The following is an 18,889-nucleotide window of genomic DNA, read 5'->3' as shown; positions in this document are numbered from 1 at the left end:
ACATACGCGTACCCACTATTTATTAAATAAATATAAATGAACATTTATTTAAATACATATAAATAAATTGATCCAATTACATTCAATACTCAATTCTGATCCGTCCATATCCGCGACGAGCCACCGGTTTTGACAGCTCCATTTGTCTTTAATTAATAAGGATAGATCTGTTGGGGGTAGCTTTTCGGTCCTTAATATAGTAATTCCGTACCGTACTTTTTTCCCTTAGGAATTGATGATGTTCTTGAGCACGACTAAGAAATGGGCGGGCGTTGTGGCCGTGTCTCTCGAGAATCACTACTGCTTTGTCACCCTAACAATCACTATTATAGCTCTCTCTTCTGGCAGAAAAGGAAGAGCAGAGCAGCAGACAGACGAACAGGTTTGATACATTGGAAGGTGAGGTGAGTTGCTAATTTAACACATTAGACAGATTAGAGGAAGGAGGCAATCGATCTCAAGAGAAAGAGGAAGCAGGTAATCCGGGGATTATTAGCACGGAAAAGAAGGAAACAAGAATTTCAGTAAGAATCATCAAACTTTAGACTTTGAAAGCTTTAGCCAAAGACGGAAGCAGAACACTCAAGTGCACATGTCAAGCTGCCCGTCCGTCTTTTGGGCAGGCAAAAAGATTGCGTCGCAAAATGGTTTTCCCTTTAACTCGGGTCGGTGGAAGATACCTATTTATGCAGATTTTTACAGTAAAAAGCAAAATACTAGTGTGTGTGTGTGTGTGTGAGTGTGTGTGTGTGTGTGTGTATATATATATAGATAGAGAGAGAGAGAGTATACCGCCATAATAATACTAGGTAAGTGTAACGAGGATAAATGAAAGGGCTTCTGTCAGTGGTGACACCAAGTGGAAAGAGCAGAGAATAAAAAGTTTTAATAATAGTTGAAGTTGCCATGGTACCAACTTGTGAGAATAACTGCCTAGCATAGGCGCACTCATCATCCATCATCCAATGTGCATTGCTCAACAAGTTTTCTTTTCGTACGAGCAGAAAATGTAACCTCATCTTACAGATTTTAATCCTTCTCTAATCTTGAAAAGTTCCTCTAATTTTTATTTCTTCTGCAATATGTGAAACGTTTCGCGGTGTTGTTCCGATTAGAGAAATCCAATATTTTTTTTTATTTATCGCTAACAATAATATTTGTATAGCCTAATCTATAAAGACTGAGTAAGAGATTAGTAGGTTTACAGATCTGATTAGATCAAAAAAATGTTCTAACGCCACCTTTAATTTTTTTTGGTTTATTACAAGAAAATTTTGATTTCCCGACTTATATTTTTTTGGTGGCCATTGAGCTTTGGCCTACTGGTTAATTAGAGAGATCCAAATTAGGAATTGAACAGTAAAATCATCGCCGCCAACAGTCTATGACTTCATTACTGTGCCCTGCCTTATCTGTACGAACAATAATTATTGGGTGCTTCCCGTAATTCTTTTACTAGTAGTATTTATTTATTTGGAAAGAGAAAAAGGTTGGAATTTACAGTTGCAATACCTTGTACTACGTCCGAGGCTGAGCTTCCGTTTGGTCTGTGTTACTCGTGAAAATTGGGCCGACATTGGTTAAAATATATTTTAAATGTTATATATTTTAAAATATAAAATTAATTAAAAAATATAGATAAGATTAAATGGAAAACATATATACATGTAAGAAATGATAATAATTACTAATATATATATATATATATGATAAATTATGTGAATATTTTTGTGTTAACGGATGTTCCAAGGCACTTGTTAGGAAAACCCATGAAAATTTTACAAAAACAAAAAAGTTTCCGGTGTGTTTTTAAAGCTACCCCTTTATCACACATATTAATTGATCTAGAACGCTTTGAAATAATATGTATGCTATCCGAACAGATAATAAAATTCTCTCTGTCATCAAAATGTCCAACGCACATTTGTAACGTCTTTGCTTGAGAGGGAATTTCCCATTGGTTATCAAAGTTCAATTTCTAAAAATTAAAAATTAGATACGCAAATCCCAAATACGCAAAGCGCCGCGAAGGCTGAGTAGAACATTTAGACCTGCCCACCACCACTCTCCCCAGCCCAAAAAAAAAAAGAAAAAGAAAAAGGCCTTCATTCATTGGGGGATTTTTATTTATTTATTTATGTTTTCCTCAGCAACGGTAACATCCCTTCATTGATTAGGGATGAGTGGCATGGACGCATTTCTGGAGCAGTTGAGACATGGTGGTTGGGTCATTTCACTTTTGTGCTTTAGCAAATGACAATATGACATTACAACTTTCGTAATTTATATAAGCTTTATTAAGAAAAAAGAAAACAACAAATTATTTATTTAGAAAAAAATATTTTAGACAAAGTATTGGGAGAAGAAGCTTGAGGTCAAGGAGAAGGTTCAAGCCCAGCTTGGCCGAATTGAAGAAGAGACCAAGCGCTTGGCCACTATCCGTGAGGTACTCATCCTTTCTTTTTTCTTTTTTAATTCAAGATTTTGTACTGATCTAGTAATTTTTCTGTTAAGGAAGACTGCATGCATGATTTTTATATGTCTCCGCCCCCCTTCCCCACCCCCCCCCCCCCCCCCCCCCCCAAAAAACCTTCAATTTGACGAAAAGAATTACAGAATTGGGGCCGTATTGGTTATTTCCTCACCGCCTAAAGTATAAACTGAAATTCTTCGTGATTAGTCTGTCTCTGTTGAATTAATTTGTGTTTTTACTGTTATTCCTGTGAACTTTATTTACGGCAAAGGCAAGCACGCTTTATATTGTGTAGAATTAAATTTTATGGTTTTACCTTAGTATGAAGGCGGATAATTTCTGGCATAAATTATTTGTTTTGGGTATGGGTTTCAGGCGCCTAGAGAATTGAGGTGAATTTTTTTCACAAGACCCGACTAATTGAGGTGGTTTTCTGTAGTCTGCCAAGGGGAAAGAGTGTATCTGCCTAGAAAATGTAAAATTACTTGGAAGTCTGCCTCTTTAATTTTGGGGGTTTTTCTGTTTTTGCTAACAGTAGGGTCTGGTCTGAGTGTCTCGCATAGTATTCCTGTCTATAATTGGTATTACAACAATCAATTCATCAATTACGTAGACAAGCCGTTCCTTCTGATTTGCGGATTTTGAAAAGTGTGACTTGCTTCTGGTCAATTAAGTGCTGGGATCTTGCAACAAAGTTTCAGGGTGTTCTTTTTAGGCATCTCAAGTTAATAACTTGTGCCATCGATTTATCACTACTATCTGCCTATTTTTCGTGTTCTGGGCTGTTCTCAACACTGACGTTGATTGAAAACATGAATCAATTACCAGGAGCTAGAAGCGCTAGCAGATCCAATGAAGAAGGAAGTTTCCGTAGTTAGGAAGAAGATTGATGCTGTCAACAAAGAGTTAAAACCACTGGGCCAGACTTGCCAGAAGAAGGTGAAACATGTCACTAGTGCCTTCAAAAATTTGGGCATTCTTATGATGTTTCGTGGAGCCTTTATCTTGCATTGCAAGAAATAAAGGGAATACAAAGAAGCTCTGGAGGCTTTCAATGAGAAGAACAAGGAAAAAGTACAGCTGATTAGCCGATTGATGGAGGTGAGCAATGTAATGCTCTGGCCGATAATTTGTGTGCTTTTTAATTTATGCTTGAACGGTAGCCTTAGCGGTTTATTTGTCTTCTTTTGTCGAATTGGGTTTTTTTTGCTGCAGCTGGTCGGGGAGAGTGAAAAGTTGAGGATGAAGAAGTTGGAAGAATTGAGCAAGAGCATAGAAACAATACGTTAAGATAGTCCAAGGTCAAGAACTAGTTAATATAGGTTTGTGTGATGTATTCTAAGGAAGACATTCTGTTTATGCACGGTTGCTTGGAGTTTGGTTGTATTTTCTGCTTTCGTCGTCTGTAGTTCTTGATGGACCTTTCTGATTGTAGGACAGGGATATATACCCACCCCAGTGAACAGGTTTGTGACTAAAATTGTAAAACAGGTCTCTACTTTGCATTCTTCTCCACTTTCGTTTCTTTTTCCTTTTTGCGTACCATTTCAACTCGTCTCTTGTCTCGTGTCAAGTGTTAATAGAGTGTAGTAGTGTTCAGGGAAGAAATAATGTTCGCATTTTCTTCTGTTGACTCTCTTACTTTCTCAAGGTTTTGGTTGCCCTTCTTTCAAAAGCTTGAACTGGTAGCCTGTGCCGTGATGAGTATGGCGGTGAATCCAGTTCCAGTTTATTGGGACGTGGATATTTGTTTCTAAAATCTCTTTCAAGTTGATTGACAGTTGCATGTGCGGCCGAGTTGGTGCTTGTACGATCATTATCAGCTAGTTGTTGTTCATCAATGGTTATTGAACGCGTGCATGGACAGTTTTTGGCTAGCCTACTGACATGTCTCATCTGATGTTAAATTCTGCAATTGCAATTTCACAGGGTAGTCTGTTGGAGAAGGACACAAATTGATGTGGTCCTTGAATGGGGGGTGGGGCGATGAGGGTCTTTCTTTGTTTCCCTGCCTCTCTTTGCCTTGGACGCTATAAGTTGATATCCAGCATGGCTTGTGGTACCCAGAAAAATCTTAATCAGACTTGCAAGAAGTTACGTGTAGCTTCATGCGTCATCCTAATCTGTGTGGCATATGAATGAAGGCCGAAAGGTACAAGGGACCGGTTAAAGGTAAAATCAGTAACTAAAGAATGGAGCGAGTCAAGAGGGGTTGGTTTAGGGGTCTATTTTACGTTGAGACGGATAAGGATGGCAAACTGCCAATGGGTTTTGGTGTATATCTGATGTCGAAAAATGATCGTTAGAATTCGGGCAACAAACGGACAAGAGGGACAGCCAGGTGCTTTGCTGGTATGCAGCTCCTGCACCTGCACTGAACCTGAATGATTGCTGGTTTACTAGCTTAGATGTCTCCATGTACGTACGTACAATAATGCTAATTAATGATGAGCTTTGCAACGAAAGGAAGGCTAGAAAAAGGATGGAGATTAGCCAATTTATGGCATCAGTAGCAGCATAAGAAAAATATACGTAGTCACAATAATTATGGGATCCGTCAGTTTTTTCAATCTCTATCCCAATTGAGGATTCTGAGCACGCATTCAATGTGTTGGTTGTTTGATTTCATCTCATGACGAAAGATTTACCAACAGGTGTCCGGGTCAGAGCTTGGCAGGTGCAACGATCAATCAATTACTCTTCCAAGGCTAAGCTAATGAGACGGGGCAGGAGCGATCCTCATCAGCTGTTAATAGCCATGATTTGGCCTCAATAAATTGTACTATTCAGATCACAAATTATGCATCGATTTTCACATTATGTGAAACTCACAAAATTTTATAATAAAATTATACGTTGTGCAAATAAAATTACGCACGATTGAAAGTGATCAAAACCGTTGGGAAAGGTTGCAGGTGCCCCTTTCCGCTAAACATATTTGGTTGTACTATTACTACATATGCAGCGCTATCGTTAGTTTTTTGATATTTATAAAGAAAGGAGGAGTAGAATATGATTAATTTGCGGATTGCTTGGTCAACTGTTATAACCACTCCAACTACTACCCTAAAAGAATTTTCTTCTTTATTTTTTTGAATAAACTTCTGTCTAAACTAAGAAAAGGAGGCAAGGGTATTGAGGAACCCGCATGTAAGTCTTACTAGTTAGAGTGGATAAGACAGACAAAGCTGAAACATTCCCCAATGCTAATAATTGTGCGGCGAGTGCCTTAGCCTTTGGTCCACCCCTCACTAGTCACTCCCTCAGAGAAGGAACCGAAATAAAACAATAGTGGGAAACACGGAGTGGCCCCTCCGGTTGGTGCTGTGTGCGTTTCGAAAAATGCAAACATCCCTTCCTTCCTTCCTTGCATTTACAAAAAAGCATTTACAAAAAAGGTGATAAACAGACTTGATCAGGTCAAAAAATTTCTCAAGACACATATAGGTTACTGTTCTTGTTCCAAAACAGACTAGAATTTTTTGGTCCGCTTGTTCTAAATTCTAAAATTCGACCCAAATGGACCGCTTTAAAGCTGACCAATGCTTTCAAGTCCGCGTAGAATGACCAACATTTATTTTCCGGGAGCATGAGGAGATATAGAAGAAAGGGACCGTGCACTTTGGTTCAAAAACAAAGGCCGCTGTTGTGTACTATGTTGTTTGTGCATCGTAACGGCTATAGAGGAAAGATAGTCGGTACGGCACCGGCTAAGTGGAAGTTATATTATCGCCATATGAATGGCCGTTATGCATCTTGTGAAGAAGCCCTTACAAAGAATTACAATTATCGGAAAATTAAGAGTCAACCTCAGCATTAACCGACTCTTGCCGCCAAACAAAAGGCCCAACTTACATTGCTGAAGTGCTAATCCCTCGCCCAAAAAAAAGGGTTATTATCACTTTACTCTCTTAACATTTGACATCACTATCAATTTCTTCCCATAAAATTATTTGTAGTCATTTTACCCTCAAAATTAACGATCAAACTTAATGGAGTTTATTAATTCGAGTGATAAAACATGTTTAACTTTTAAAATTATTATCACTTTACCCCCATAAACTATAGCCTTATTATCAATTTATCCCCTATAGTTATTTTTTAGACAATTTATCCCATCAATAAATCAACTTGACTAGTTGAAAAACTTGAGAATATAGTACCCTCTCTTTTGTATAATAAAAATAATAAAAAATTTAGAGTGGCTCTTCTCGTTTTTAGTATCAAGAAAAAAAATCAAAACATTAATCTCTTTCTTCTTGACAATCTTATTGATATTCAAAAAAATAGAAAAATAGGGGAGGAAGAGAGAGAGTTCAATTCTTTGTTTTAATACAAACAAGAAAGAATTCAATATTTTTATTATTTTAAAATTATTTTATTTTTCTGTTTATTATCCAATTCCAATCCTAATCCCGAGGACATTAAAGTAATACGATAATAGTATATTCTTCCTTATTTTCTTTCTTTGCAGGTATTAAAAAGTGTGAAAAATTTTGAAAATTTTTATTTTTATGTTTTTGAAATCTTAGAGTGAAAAAAAGGAAGAATAATTATTCCATTTTGTTTATTTTTAATTATATATAAAAAAAGGTTAATACATTTAAACATTTTTTAACATACTTTTTAGATTAACAATAGGGTAAAATACTTTTTTATGTTTGGATAGATCAATTTTGCCAAATAATAATATTTGACTTGCATCACAAGCACATTCTCAACTCACTCTTTTATATTATCAATCACCTTTTTATCTCACATGTATCACATCATAAAAAATACAACAGTAATTATTTCAAATAATACTCTATCCAAACACAATATTAGAGAGTAAAGTGATTATATTAGGGGGTAGATTGGTAATAGTGATATAGTTTAAGGGAGTAAAGTGATAATAACTAAAAAAAAAACCTTACTTCTAGCAAAAAAAAGATGGTTGGGTTGGATAGTAAGGTAGGAAGGATGGTAGGTAAGAGGTTTTAAATTCAAACCTTTCATTCACCCTACTTCCAAAAAAAAAAAAAAAAAAAAAATCTAGCAATTGGCAGAAAGGTGGTTTAGTGAGCCCACTGATGAAGCTCCATCTATGTCACTGCCGGGAAATGATGCAGGCCCATGATGCTTGGGCTTTTTCATGTGGATGTCCAGACTTCTACAGTGACTTAATGCGAGACTCAATATCCTGTTAACCGTAGCCTTGGGTTTTTTTCAGAACTCTGGGAATTTGGGAGGAAAGCAAGGTTGAGATCGGTGCCTTAACTCAAAAGAGATTGGTGCAAGGCTTTGATCAACTTTAAATGTAGTGAATAGTGTAGCAGGATTAGGGGATACAATGAGAGTGAGTTGTTGGCCAGGCAGCCAGACGTGCTTATACGATGATAAATTGCACGGTTTCAGGTCCGCCCGGTTCAATCAAACTATAAAGAAAGGGGCTTTGTCCAATAAGATTTGGGCTTTAGAGATGGAGACGCTCTCAAATACAGCGCCCCAAGGACTTTTGTAGAAAGGCCAGCAGAGGATCACTCAAAAAAAAAAAAAGAGTTTCTAAGCGACGCTTTGGGTCCGACCGGGAAATTCTACCTCCAATCGAAATGGACTTCTCTATCTCCACAAAAATATGTTGCTCTCTTTCGAGGGGTTAAAAATATGTTTATTTGAGTCACTGCAATCTTTTTTTTTTTCGAAACGACATTTGATAATATTAATTTCAAAAGCAATACAATTGTGAGCAAAGAATCGAGTTAATTTTACAGTCAGTGTACTTGATACCGAGGAAATATGATATTTCCTCATCTAGTGTGATGTGTATAGCATGAGTGCTAATCTTAAAACTTATACGATTCTTATCATTTTTAACTAAACAAAAAGAGCACATTTGAAACTAGTCTGACGTCCCGTGCCTTGCGTGATCGAATGTGGTTGCGCCATTGCAATCCATTTGATTTCTTTTGTTACCGACAACACCTGAAGGCGGGGGTCGTAGTACTTCATTTCATTTGTCTTCAAAAATCACTGAGCCAAGTTTTAATTAGCACCAGAGCTCCAAATTCAGATTTTGTTTCCAATAATTACCAGTTGACGTGAAGTATCCTCTGAAACCCTTCTTCGCACTCAGTCAAGATGTTCTTCCTTAAACTCTGACGCTGCTTTAATTTATTGAAATGGCAGCATCTCACGGCTTTGACCCCGAGAAATAATGCAAGAATAATTGAAGGTGGTTTCGAACTAGAGACAAAATGGCATGTGAACATACCGGTCAACGGCCATGACAAAATGGCACGAAAAATATAGATTAGGGTAATTACTACGGATTAGTGGAGCATGGTCTAAGCAACTGCTTGCTCTAAACTAAAAAAATGCTCGTTTGGTCAGGTGGCACTAGCCGCCAACGGTACCATTTCTGTCATTAGATCATGAGGTATGGATAGGCATTCCTATACAAGCCAACCGTCCCATACTTTATGAAGAATCGTAATTGCCTTGTAACACGATCGAGTGGATGTCAATTTCTCTCATCCTCCCAAATTTTTGTGCTCCAAACACGTTCATATCACAATTTGGGTGACTGATGGAGGTAGTCTGCTGCTTTTTTCCTCCTCTAATTTTTTAAGGGGATGCAAATGTATGCTCGCATGGTAGAAATTTCTCCTTCTTTTTTTTTTTTTGCGCTCTTTTCTTGTCAATGAAAATCTCTTTACGTTCTTCCCTTTTCCAGCTATTATATCCAAATCATAAATTTCATAATGAAAAAGAATTTTAAAAGCCATCCACGACCTCATGATGACTACATGAAAAGACCCCGTTTATGGTCGAATCGATCGGCTACATTAGATTGAACGTGTGCATATATGTCCGAGAGAGTGTGTGAGGACAAAGTGCGTTGTCGTTTTGCTATTCTACGGAGGATTTGCATGTCTGCTACGAGAGAGCCGTGGGTTCGCATAAAATATATAAAATAATCTTGCATCTGAATTTGTGCAAACGTTTTTATTTTGTTGTTCTGCCTCGTCCTTTCTGAATGTTAGATAAAGCACAGATTGAAAAAAAAAAAAATGCTCTTCTCTCTCTCTTTTTTTTTAAAAAAAAAAATCTTCAAGAAAAAATACTGCCTAAATTAGGAAAAAATACTTCTTGCATCTTAGCCAGGTTGATTAGTTTGACTTGGAGTTTTAACTCTACTGCACCCCCTGCCATCACACTTGGGATACTCGGTGACATGTTTTTCTATGTCAATTCAATGTCACCTATAATATTGCGCCAAGTGTCCTGTTATTATTTACACTTTAATTTTCTAATAATTCAACTTGATTTGATTTAACACAAGTGTAAATAATAACAGAACACTTGGTACAATATTATAGGTAATTTTGGATTGGTATAGAAAACATGTCACCGAGAATTCCAAGTGCTGCCACCGGGTCTTACCTTGTAGTTTTCTTTTTTTAAAAAAAAAAATAAAAATAAGAAAGTACGTTTTTATTCCATATCTTCACTAATAGCAGCAAATATAACACAAATTCACGCGGATCTTAAATCAAATGCTACGACGGATCTAAAAAAATTCATAAACTTGATCATAAAAAACAACCATGCATATCCTCAAACAACCATCCACTTAATAGTCACTATAAAGCACAAGATTACACCCAGCCAGCAGTAAAATACTTCCAAAGAATTCTCGGAGTCTTCACCCTCAAATGGGAATCGTATATGATATGAACATCGTGCAGCAGCAGCAGCAAAGTTTTGTTTTGACATACCTGGTGCGCGTGCGATTGTTGGCCTCAAAGCACCCAATCAAAAAATATATATATATATATATTTCAATTGGCCAAAATAGAAAATGGCGCAGGGAAAAGTGAAAAGGAAGCACCGCTGTCGCTGTGACTGGTGCAAGAGTACAAATTTGGGAAAAAAGAATCCAATGTGTAGAGGGTTACCGCTTTGACCTTGGTGTGGAGTGTGGACAATAAAAGACCAAACTGTATCGCGGAGGTCCTAGCAAATCTCCCACATCTTCTGACACGCGGACAGAATTGACCAGCGTACACGTGGGAAATAGACCACCGGATTTTGGTAGGGATGAATGCACTGAATGACGGTGCATTTGTTTGTGCAATGAGACAAAAAGTAATATTGTTTTTTCTTTGATTTTTTTTTTTTTTTTTACTTTTTGCTATTTTTAAAGGGCCCACGAGGGTAGCATAGCCAGCCCTGCATCAAAAATTGGCTTTTTATTCAAATAGGGAAATCATTAATTACCTTTTATTTCATTTCTCTTGGAGATGAAATATTATCTAGGCACGCGACAATAGATAGAATTTGTATTGAATTCTCTTGTTTCAGACTCAAATTCATTAAATTTAGCGAGATCCAAATTCGGATTCAAACCCATAAAAATTATGTTAGATCTGAGTTAAATTCATTTGAAACTCGATTCAGTGACATGTGTACGTGAATTCTAAACATGTAGAGAAATTTACAATACAGCATCACTATATATGAATTGTGTTTGCTAAACACGTGTAATTTGCAAATAAAAAAGGGGGAAAAAAAAAGTCCACAGATATCCTATTTTTCATCAATTAAAATATTTTAAGCTTTGGCATTTTTCGTTAGTTTCCCTTTTCCGCTGAATGCATGACTCGAAGAAATTAACACGTACACTTCTTCTCTTTTTCTTGAAGAACGCAGCAATAGATGTGGGTAAATTAAATGAGGATCGGACTTGTTAAACAGAACACGAATAGCTTCACTATAATCTTTTTATTGTTTTTTTTTTCCCTTTTTTACATAAGAAATTGAATTTTTAGGACCACAAAAGGTTCAATCTTAAATTAATAGTTATATTGTTCATGCGGATAGTATGACTAAACGGAGGACCACATGGACATGACTTGAAACCGTTATGTTGATGGAAATTATAATCTAATAATATTTCAAATATCAATAATTAATAAAAATGAAAAGCAAAACGTGAAGAACCTGCTTTCTTATTAGATTTTTTTGGTGTAGAACATATTGCGAACAAAATTTGGAAGTAGTTATCATTTCAATTTGCTTGGATGACATCAACCAGCAAAATATATAAAACGTCAGTTGTTGTTAGAATATCGAGCAATTTCTTCGAGTTTAAACCCTATTTAGATTTGCTAATTTAACAAGATTCGCATTTCCATGAATATTTTTTTTTTATACAATTATCAATCACATTTTCTTTTCTTGATTTTACCGTTTTGATGCAAGCGTCAATTTTCCACTTTTTAATTTTCTGAGTATCATTGTACAATGCGCCACAGTTTATGGTAGAAATAATTGAAAATTTGGAATATTAAAATTGTTTGGATAGGACCAATCGAATCATCACGAGTCCCTCGTTGTCTTTTCCAGATTTAATTAGTTCCAGATCAAGTGAAATGAGGACATAAAACACGGCACTTAGTCAAAGAATCTGATGCAAGAGCTCCATAGATTTAACTAGGTTGCATTTAAAAAAAAAAAAAAACTAGGTTGAATTTGGTTGCAATTAATTAGGATGCTAAGTACATGGATAATTAAAGCTTCGTTTACGCTGCCGACGACAAATAGAAATTTAATCAAGTAAATAAACGCAGAAAAGGACAAACAACACGAACATGGATGATTTATTTCCTTCATACTTAATGTACCAGTTGGACTAGTTGGTCCGTCAACGTGGAGGCGTCTTTGCGCCCTCCATCCAAACTCCCTCTTTAGGCGTCAACCCTACTTACTTCTGCCACGTGATGAAAAAAATTACGCACACAATTACTGACAGACGCTTAAAAAAAAAAAAAAAAAAAAACGTAGAGGCGGATAAAAAGTGTGGGGGCTGTGAGGGAATTGTCTATACTGACCTCACTAAAATTTTTATATTTATATATATAATTATAGTTTTATTTTTATGCTTAAATAAAATTACTCTCACTGTCCTTCAACAAATTACTCTTGCTATTCGTCAACAAAATACCAATAAAGAATTGACTTTGAAATGAGGGAAGAGGGATGGATCAGGTGATTTAGACGGAAGGAGTATAAGTGAGATTTCGTGATTTGAATTCTCCATACTAGTACTTTAAAGAAAATGTTGATCAATTCCAAGCAAGAAATACCAATAAAGAATTGGCTTTGAAAACTGCAACTTTTTGCATTGTATCATGATCTTTAAATGTTTTAAAATTGACTTATGAACTTATCCTACAATTTGATTACATCTACATAATATATGGCACATACAAAATATGCCTACCCAATAATTATTATAGTTTAAAATAAATAAAAATTAGTGAATATCAATTTAACATCTATAGTTAGCTTTTTCTAACAATTCTTTTAGGTAATATTTCAAAGACCCATAAAAATATTAAATTCGTAGACATAGTGTATTATAAATTAGTTAAAAATATGTATTTTTTAAAATAAATAAAAAATAATTGTGTAAAGTACAATATATGTAATTTTTGTGAATAATTTATATAGCAATAAATATGTATCTCGCCACACAACTGTAACAATTACATGGCGGCCACGACCTAAACCGTGACCTTAAACCATAAATACAACAAGCTACTGTATCCGGCATCGGATCCTCTTTGCAGATTGCAGACGTAGAGGTGCACGAGAGAGAAATATTTAAACATCAAGGAAATATAATTAGGATATAACTAGCGACCTGCATGGACAGTTCCTCCCGATTACTGAGCCCTTAGAACCAGTACCGCACCTCTCTGCGTTTTGCATGTAGATAGAGGTGGCAAAATGGGCGGGATTTGCTTGGGTTTGAGATGGAACCGAGTCATATGGGTTTGGGTCCAACCTTACCCATATGTGTTTTGGGACTAACTTGGGCGGGATCATTTTGGGATGGGTTTAGATTCATCCCGCCCAATACCCAAATTCATTTTCTACATATTTTTTTTCCTTTAATTCATTTTTTATTTTTTATATAATTTTAATATTTTTGATTTATTAAATTTCTTTTAGTTTTATTAAATAAACATGCAAGTGCTTTATACTCAAGATTCCCACCAAAAATTGGATTAACAAATAAAGGAAAAGATAGATATACAGCCATATTCCAACATATATCAAGATGGCCAAGGTCCTTAGGATGTTGAATATTTATCCTCATCATTGTCCAAGGATGACAGGTCTAAACTAACTGAAATGCTGGAAATTCTTGTGGATAATGACTAAGAAGATTACTAGATTATATTCGCTGGTATGACTATAAAAATTGTTAAAGATAATTTTTGAATCTAAGACTCCGTTTGGATTGACTATTTTTTCAAAAAATAAGTTTTTCAAATACAATGTTACAGTAATATACAATAACTCAAGAAACATCCCATCCATATTAGTATATCAAATATTTCAAAAAAATTTTATAGTAAAAATTTTTCATATACACGGCTACAATAAAATATTTCAAAAACACCTACCAAAAACAGCTAATCCAAACGGAGCCCTTGCCATTTGAGCCCAATGGGTACCCAAGTATTTCCCATCCTTTCCCATTCATTAATGGGTATAGTTGGGATGTGTCCCAACTTAAACCCAATACCAAATTATAATATCCATCCCGCCCAAAGTTCCTTTGGGCATGGGTAGCCCATTGGGACTTGGGACAAATTGCCAGCTCTACATGTAGATATGCCCCCCATATGGAATTCAGTTGATAGGTTAAAGCAGCAGCAGCATTCTCCAGTTGACCAGTGCGGGCAGCTTTTACCTTTTTCTGTGGTTAAATGGAGTTATAATTTGTATTTGGTACTCCAAAAGCAGCTGCTTTTGTCGCACGTCCAGCTTGCTGAGCATCCAATCTCAATAATGAAATGCAATCAAGATAAAAGTTTTTCACTTTTGAGATGTAGAGCGCATGTAAAAGGGTCCAGGTGCTAAATTATCCTACTTCTATGGTCTTTTGGAGGGGGGTGGGGTACTATAGGGTAAAAGGAACTTTGAACATGTTCATAGGAGTTTGTTTCCAGTAGTCTTTGCTGTCTCCTACATCCTAGTTCCTAACTAAAATTGTATAGTGATCTGAATCTGCTTTGAAAGGAAGAAAAGAAACACTCTGCCGCAACTTTTGGTGCGACTTCTAACTCATGGAATTGGAAGCTACAAGTCGTCAACTATATATATATAGCTAAGCTAATGACCAGCCAAGAACTTTCCGTGTCTGCCAATAAAACACAGCAAAGGAAATAATTTTAGGAACTGATCATTGGAGAAAAATTGTGCTTTTAAATTCTAGCAGTCGGTTACTTTGATTTGCATCTTCCAATTAGTTTTCCTCATCCACAAGAACTTGTGTGCAGGTTCAAGAATTCTTTGAACAGATATCTCCTCCACAAAATTGCAGTTTTGTTTCTCAAAGTTTAGGCATTTTAGGCACTGTACCGAAATAGTTACCAAAATATTGAAGAAAACAAATTTGGCACTGTAATTGACTGAATTCAATTCAATCAGTTGTGCTTGTTTGGTCAAAATTTTGAGGTATCAGAAGCCAGATTTACATTGTTTGAAACTTTGGGCTAATTGCTTAGAATATGGACGAAAAAAAGATTAATCGGACATCCATGGCTCTGATAGATCCATGGTACGAATTAGCCCGACACCCAAAATTCCAATCAAACCTTCTGACACCGTTGACAGTTCAGCAGTGGAAAAACTTTTTTTTTTAAATAAAATTATCGGCTGCCGGATTGACAAGGTCCGGTAGCTGACAACTTCTGCACAAAGCTGGCTATCGGGCGATAGCCAGAGAGTGCCCGACAGTCAGTCCAATTTTTTGTTTTTTATTTAAAACGGCCTTTATTTAGTTTAACATCTTATAGAAGTAATTATTGATTTAACAAACCTATTTTCATCTATTTTTGCTGTTCGAATTTTGAAACATCATTTAACTTAAAAGACTGTCGGATTTAGTACGTCAAGCGACATAAGTTTTTAATAAAAAAAGGGTGAAATTATTGTATTGGAAAATGGGTGAAATTTTCAACATAATTCAGTGAATTTTGTACATGTCAAATATTGTGGTAGATTTTATTTTTTAATTGAGTTTCATATTTCAAATAATTGAGGCGTAAATATGAAAGAAAGGGTTGGGATATCAAATATGATTAAGATAAAAAAAAAAAAAAAGCTCTTTCAGCCCACCAGTCAGCTTTTTATAGAAGCTGTCAGCTATCGGGCCTTGTCAGCCCGACAGCCGATAACTTTATATGTAAAAAAAAAAAAAAAAAAAATCCGCTGTAAGGATGTCAAAGCTGAAAAAAAAAATTTGACTGACTTTTGGGTGGCGGGCCGTGTCAGTCCGGCATCCATAGATTTGCACCGGATTAATGTCAGAGCAATAGATGTTCGAAATTTTTTTTTTCAACCATATTGTGAGTAATTAGCCGAAACTTTGAGATCACTTCGATGTAGTACCCAAATTTTTGTAACTAAATAACTGCACTTTCGCCTCCTCTCTCTATCTTTATGTAACTTCTACTTTTTACTTTTCTCTTTCTAGAAATTGGAGACAAAGCTTCGGAGCAGGCAATTGTATATTCTAAATACTTTGAAAGTAGGATACGTACTTTTGGCAGTATCATCTTCTTTTTTTTTTTTTTTTTAAAAAAAAAACTTTGTGGCACGTATGAATTTATCGAGGTGAGCTAATTATCCTGGGTCTAGACCACCGTGCAAACTGTTATTACCTCTTCGACCAGACTTTACTAAAAACCCATCACAAGTTTATTTTAGAGTAAATCCTCCAGCGAGCCCTCAAACTATTAATTTTGGATGTTTTTAACCTCTATTTTATTTTATGTAATATTTAAGCTGCTGAATAAGTAAGCGTGCATGAATTTGATAACAAATATGTAATTATTGTTTATAGAATCCACATAAATAATGACAGAATATTACAGTATTGTTTTAATGTTGTACAGATAGTCAAGCGTGTCTTAAATTTTGTTCAAATGACATCGTGCGGAAAAATGATCGAACTGGCAATTGTTTCTGTCCCTTATTCATGATATGGTTTCGGCTTCGGTGACTAGTACATGTCTTTTGTTCTTCAATTATTATTATTTTTTTTGTTGTCAACGGACAGCCAAAAATCGTCCGCGTGTCAAAACAGGATAGGTCCTTAGCTTGTCTTTGTAAGTTCTACGGCAGTCCCCAGAGTGACAGCTGTGTTGCGAGTTGCGAATTTTGAAGAGAAGCCGGAATGCAATTGCGTTGTTTTTTCGTGATCACATTTCCCTATTATCTTTTTTCCTCACATACATCAAATCGTTACAGTAATTTTTCCATGAAAAATCATGAAAAATGCAATCAAAACACAACCTTAACTTTACTACTGGTATTAAGTAGTTACTCTCTGTTTTAAGCAGACGGTAAAGGAATGTGGGTTGGGGGTAAAATGCAGGCTACAGCGTGATTACGTTGGGTTGGGAGTTTTCGTTCATTGACAACAAAGAAAGTTCAAAAGAAAGTTGATTGACAACTACAAGACAGGATGAATCAGGACAATCTAACGCTGTTACAATCACAACACCACTAACATTCATGTTCGGCTGTAAAAAAGGACGGACACCAACTAGAAAATAGCAACCGGGCGTGTTTTTTCCAACGGAGACGTTCTTTAATTTTTTTTCACATAATTTAAGAAAAACTAATTTAATTTTACCAGAAGAATAAATCGAATTCACTACTATCTTGCTAAAACACTCATGCATTAAATGAATATGACTAATTAACTTTGTATTAAATGAGTTAAATTGTACTCAATAATAATCTACATTAAATAAGAATGTTTTAAAAAAATTATAATTTGAAATGAAAAATATTAAATCTATTATTAATATAGGAAGGAGAGAGTTAAAAAAAAAAAAAAGGAGATTGGTGCGTCACTTAATTATCAAAAAGTGGAAGGGATAATAAATGATGGGTTTGTTTGGATAGAGAATTATTAGCCAAAATTTATTTGCTTACATCATCATTACAATTTCCAACGCACCTTTTTATCTTTTCAATTATTTTTTTATCTCACATACATCACATCACAAAAAATATTACAGTAAAAATATCTCAAATAATTCACAATCCAAACAGAGCCGATGATTACTATCAACGGGACACGTTCAAAAAGAAAAGGAGGAGATGGAGTACCCAACAACCTCAGAGATACAAACAAACATTCTCAAAGTATGTTAATGAAAAAAAAAAAAAATTTGTTTCCTGGTAAAAAAAGTCGAAGCTGTTAAATCGGGAAGGGTGGGGGTCACGCGTCACAGTCTCCAAGTCACATGTCCCAAATGCAACAACAACTATCAATCAATTAATTGATACTATATGCATATATACTACAGTAGTATCCTTTTTCTCTCCAAGTACTAACACTGCACCGCACTGCACTGCACTGGTAGTGGTAGCGGCAGCAGCAGCAGCAGCAGCAGCGGCAGCAGCATTTCAATTCAATAAAATAAAATAAAATAAAAGCAGAGGTAGTTTGGGTACACTAAAATAAGAATTCTTTAGTTTGAATTAAAGCAGAGGTGTAAGCAAGTGAAGTGGACTGGACATGAGGAGGAGGTACGACCTGTATTCAAAGCCACGTTCACGCATGGACGGACAGTGAGCGATGCTAGTAGTGGTAAAATGTCTTTTTCTTTTTCTTTTTTGCGCGTAGAGTAGCAAGTACTTTACCTGAATTAATATTGTTGTTGCTGCCAATCCTTCAGAAAGCAGCTTCAAAACAGCTCGAGTGCCCCTTTGACTCCTTCGAATCATATTTATTTTTTGTGCGTATTGTGAAACTTATACGATCAAAACTTTTTGATTGTTTACATTCGGATTTGACTACCGTAATGATTTTCCATCATATCCTCTCTCGTTTGTGGACTGTGGGTCCGATTTATGCGCGCATCATCAATTATCTGCTTGGATTCGGTGAATTAGTCGCTAATAATAATAATAATAATAATAATGATTGAGAGGAGAACTGAAAGCGTATAATGCAGAGTATTCCCTCATTTAAATTAACAGTGAAATAAAGATTTTTTTTCCCCTTTTTCCGGTTCAAGACAGGATTCTAAAAAATTGACACTAAATGCTCTCTCTTAAATCAAACGCTCCTTCTTAAATATTGATGAATTGGAAAGTTAAAGAGTTTAAATTTTAATTTTCATCACTATTTTGTTTTAAAATTTATATGAAGGCGCATTTGGTTCGGTTTAATTTTCATTTTGTGATTTGACTTTCCTCTTCGTTGGTAAACAATTGGGGGATTGAAGAAACTCAATATACACGGCGAGTTGACCGTCAAAGATCTCGTCAAATCTCTCCTCTTGTCGTTTTCCCACATGTTTCGGCTCAGACGGAAACCACTTTATTCCGGAAATG

At 35.7% G+C, this 18,889-nt stretch overlaps 1 pseudogene; it reads left to right on the top strand.

Annotated features, from left to right (window-relative positions):
* The first annotated feature begins 2,179 nt into the window (after positions 1–2,179).
* LOC113692213 (uncharacterized) lies at positions 2,180–3,988 on the top strand (annotated as a pseudogene).
* The last annotated feature ends 14,901 nt before the right edge of the window (positions 3,989–18,889 follow it).

The sequence above is a fragment of the Coffea arabica genome, chromosome 6c (assembly GCF_036785885.1).
Source record: "Coffea arabica cultivar ET-39 chromosome 6c, Coffea Arabica ET-39 HiFi, whole genome shotgun sequence".
NCBI classification, from domain to species: Eukaryota; Viridiplantae; Streptophyta; class Magnoliopsida; order Gentianales; family Rubiaceae; genus Coffea; species Coffea arabica.
This window is presented reverse-complemented; position numbering and strand designations above follow the sequence as displayed.